Below are 4,567 nucleotides of genomic sequence, written 5' to 3' on the forward strand. Positions count from 1 at the left end.
CCACCAAAACCATGTTTTCTTGGTCTCGTCAGCCACAGCGAAGAGCGGAAGCAAGAGAGGGAGACGACGACTACTCAGGAGAGGAGGCATCACCTCCAGTGGCGGCAGCACGAGCAGGAGGAAAGGATGAAGATTAAGAGGAGGCGGCAGCAGCAGCAGACTGCAAGTGCCTGGAGACCACAGGGATGTCCCAGGAGTGTAAAAATAAAAAGCGTGACCCTCTGCTCTGCAAGTGCCTGGCAGCCATGGGAATGTGTTGCTTTGTCAACGACTTTGACAACTTTACTCAGTTCATCTGCATGTCTTCGGATCAGTGCCGGTTCTACGGGCCCGAGTTTGTTGTCGAGTATGCCAAATTGCACGTCAGGATAGAGGCGCTGTGTTCCAGCGCCTTCTCCACGTACAATGACTACGACGTGGACGGGGAGTCTGTTGCTGCGGACGCATCTGTGGCCTCCGCCGCCACCGTCCCCATCGTGGCCGTGACTCAGGTAAAGAACCTTCCGGAATGGGTACCCGAGAATGCCGAGGAATTCTTCTCCTTTGCCTACAACAACAATGACGACAAAGGCGACTGCGGGCCACGGGGACAGAGTCTGGCCTCGTCTGCCGCTGAGGCGTTCCGATGCTCTCGGCCCCGGCCGTGGCGGCCTCATCCCCTGTACGGACGTGTTCGATCTGGGCGACAGCGAGAGTCAGGTGATGGAGGTCTGCTCGCACATCATCGCCACGTGCGACGCCCCCGAGGAATGGGTCTGACGAAACCTACAGAACTGATTAAAGTGATGTGGCTTTGCTTGTGAATTTTGTGACGATGATAACTAAGAAAAGGAAAACTAAAATAAAAGTGGCTCTGTGATATGAAGTGTTTGTGTCATCGTTTCCTTTATTCTTTTTTCTTCTTACTATGATACAGAAACAAAAGATATTCGCTTCAGAATCACGAATGTCATGCACAAACACCAAATCCTACCGTACGTGCACACACACACACACACACACACACACACACACAGACAAAGGCACATTGTTGGCCATCGGGTCACCTTGACCCAGAGGACAACGTGAGGGTTAACTTCCCAAAATGTTTCAAGCCAGCTCTGGAAAAGCTTAGAGGACCAGGTATTCCCAGGCAGTCTCCCATCCAAGTACTAACGGGGCCCGACCGCACTTAGCTTCCAAGATCAGACGGGATCGGGCGTTGTCACAGTGGTGTGGCCGTAAGCAACAGTCCATGGAGCCAACAGCACTTTTCACGGCTTTCAAGAAACACTTCCTTTCATTGTCGGTTCTTTTGAAACAACAGCGGTCTCTGCTGCTTCAACAGCACATATACTGTGATGTTTTTGTCATTCTTATCGTTCGACAGTTAGGTATTAAACAATTTTAGTGTTATGGCGTGTCCACATTAAGAACTACAGAGATCACTATGAAGATATGTGCGCCCACACTGACCAACGTTAACATTCTGAAAACACCGGCACTGAGCCGGTACTGAGCCGGTACCGTGTGCTCGAACGTTACCATTTCGTAAACACCAGTGCTGAGCCACTACTGTGTGCTCCAGCTGCAATAAGCTCCGTATCTGTTCCAAAAGAAAAGGCGACAAATATCCAGGCACAGAGAAGTTGTACTGAGATCGCTCTGAAAGTGATGCCAACGACATCGTTCATCGTTATTATCGTTATTATCGTTTATTTGTGATTGTGCTTTTACTGTGTTTGGGCTACATGCCTGCCGTTACTTTCATTTCTCTGTAAATGAATACAACTCTGAAAAGAAGGAAACATGCAGGAAAATGGTGACTGTAGGATCTACTGTGATTGCAGTGATGGATAATCTGAATATTGTAACTGAAAGGCCAGCGGCTAGCTACTAGCTAGCTAGCAAGGTGGCTTGGTTAGCTACTAGCTTCTTAGGCTTCTTCTTGTTCATTTTCTTCGATTGATTTGACAGTTGGTATCCAACGTTCAGGTACATTACCACTACCTAATGTACACACAAAACATTACATAGACTCTGTGAGACAGGTCCCAATTTTTAAAATATTTTTTACAAGATTTTTTTTTGTTTTATTTCTTTGTTCTTACTTCTACTCAAGTTGCTATTTTTAAAATTATACTTAAGTCGTTATATTCTGACGTAAGAATTTCCTTTAGCACTGTTTTTTTTTACTCTGACTACAATGCCCATAAACCTCATCGACCGGGAAGACGTTTTTCCCCGCTGCCTATAGGATTTTTTCATTGCGGTCAACCTACTGTCCAGATAAGTTAGTGGCTATTAATTGTCTGTTGCATGTTTCACTTAAATGTCAAATAACTGATTCTTTTCTCTGCATTTGCTTGCATGGTTCACAAATTCAAGTAATTATTTAAAGTCTCACTTTCTCTCTCTCTCTCTCTCTCTCTCTCTCTCTCTCTACAGTTTACTGCCTACTGGTTTTGCTTTTAGAATTATTGCACGATTCAACATGCCAGGGGGTTCCACGACAAAAAAATGTCCATTTTGTCAAATGGCACTCTTTTGTGCACAAAAAAAACAAAAAAACAAAATGTAGTAATTGCAAACAGAAGCAGCCAAAAAAGCTGCGCCTTCAATGTAAGTTGGAAAACTTTGGTAAGAGGCGCGAAGAATGGGCAGCTGGCCGAAAGAAAGCCTACAATGCTTCATCGATTAAAGATGAAGCCATTATCCTGGTATGTATATTTTCAATATGATAAATAAACCGAATAGTAAAATTTGTGATTAAGTTAGCATGCCATTGCAAGGTCAATTGACCTTTTTAACTATATACTGGGAAAGAATATATTGAATATATATTATTTTTCATTATTTCATTTATTTTCATTCTAATTATTTATTAGAACAAGCTTATTATTACAATTTACCTATTAACTTTTGTGTCATATAGAATTGTGATTATCCAAGAATGTCATTTAAAGAGGTGTTTTTATTCCAGTTCTAATACTTTAAGTAATTGTGTCTTCACCTTTACGCATCACATTAGATTTTTGTTGGTTGAAGTAAAATTTGAAAACAAGAGATACTTAATAAAGACTTCATGGTTTACAACAACTATAGGCCTACATTGTAACAGCACAAAGTTGTCCAGTGGGTGCAACTGTGCTTTACAATGTATGCACATTGTCAACTGATTTGTTGTCAATTAATTTTTTTGTTGTTTCTCCTGTACTTAAAGCTGCAAACATCTAATGCTTCATGCGTTGGGCTTCAAGCCAGTGCTGCTTCTCAGAGAGCAGATGAAAAGTTAAATACAATGCAAAGTATTCACCCCTTGATGCTCCTTGACAGCCTTTGCGAAGGAGAGGCTTGAAAAGATTGGCTCTTTATTTGAGTGCGCCCGTCAGGGTAAGATGCCTTTTCTTTGTTTTTAAAGTCATATTTTAAAACTGGAACGCAAAAGGGTTTTCATCACTATATTAATATTTCGTTCGTATTTAAATCTTCAAGATTAAAAATTAAAAATTTGTCATCAGCTCCTAACCTAGTCAACTGTAGAAACTTGGGAAAACATTGTGTTTTATACAAACAAGAGTTTTAAAGCACAGCATTGGTTCACCTCTCATCAAAACAATTTATGATACATTTTGTTTCTAGCTAAGTCTTGTGAGACATATAACATACAACTGTTTTGTTTAAGCAGACTCACTGACTGACGCAATGTCACAGGGACTTAGACTAATAGGATACTTTAAAAAAAATTAAGACCGATTTTGGACAGCGAATCAGTAAATCAATAGAATATGAATCCTAATACATGCTCTTCATAAATGACAGTGTTTAGGTACTCTGTATAAATGTAGAGCTCAAGATACACAAATAAGCAAAGAAAACCATTAAATGCTGTAAGCATTTCACACTTACACTACCAATAACTTCTTAATACAGTCTGAACTAAACAGACCCAGTCTTCAAACAAATATTAGGGTATAGTCTTTCCATATTACTTTTCGTTTTTTGTCATCTAAAAATTTTTTGTATTTGTTATTGTTACAGAAAATCAAATATGAATTTGTAGATACTTAATAAACTTAGTACACTATCTTTAAATAAAAAATATATTAAGGTGGTTTACCTGTGTGCTAAATAAAGAAAACACAACACTTGTTTATTTGGCACAGGTTGGACTGAGGAAGTGCTTGAACAAGCACTTAATTCTAATGTCTGACACAGTATTTGTCCACCTTCCAAGCTATCAATTGTTTGAAATTTTAAATCTCTTAAAACAAAAATGTTCATAGTAAAAAGCCAGTTAACGCTGGTGTAGGGTTTTAGTGTGGTAGAAAATAAGATGTACTTATTTCCACACACTAAAGCAAGTGATTGCATTAATTACAATTATTAAAACCAACCTTTGAATTATTCGTCCAGCGATATAATCTCAGAGTCAGCATAATAATTCTAATAAATTGTTTACTCTTGGTGCTCAGTCAAGAGTGTTTTATAAAGTTCAGGGAATTAACTTAGAGCTTAGGTAACTAAAGATCACATACGTAAAGTGACTGGATGTAAGCCATAGAAAACACAGGAAACAACTGTATAC

The 4,567-nt window shown here is 39.8% G+C and overlaps 1 long non-coding RNA gene across 1 annotated transcript in view; it reads right to left on the bottom strand.

Annotated features, from left to right (window-relative positions):
* LOC103374176 (uncharacterized) overlaps positions 1 to 3,109 on the bottom strand; it is an 11,941-nt gene extending 8,832 nt beyond the window's left edge. The window contains exons 1-2 of the long non-coding RNA XR_521113.1: positions 3,099 to 3,109; positions 1,984 to 1,985 (exon numbers count right to left, since the gene is read on the bottom strand). This is a non-coding gene — a long non-coding RNA (uncharacterized LOC103374176). The remainder of the gene's footprint in view (positions 1 to 1,983; positions 1,986 to 3,098) is intronic.
* Positions 3,110 to 4,567: the final 1,458 nt, after the last annotated feature.

This window comes from Stegastes partitus, unplaced genomic scaffold (assembly GCF_000690725.1).
Source record: "Stegastes partitus isolate 25-593 unplaced genomic scaffold, Stegastes_partitus-1.0.2 Scaffold2169, whole genome shotgun sequence".
NCBI lineage: Eukaryota > Metazoa > Chordata > Actinopteri > Pomacentridae > Stegastes > Stegastes partitus.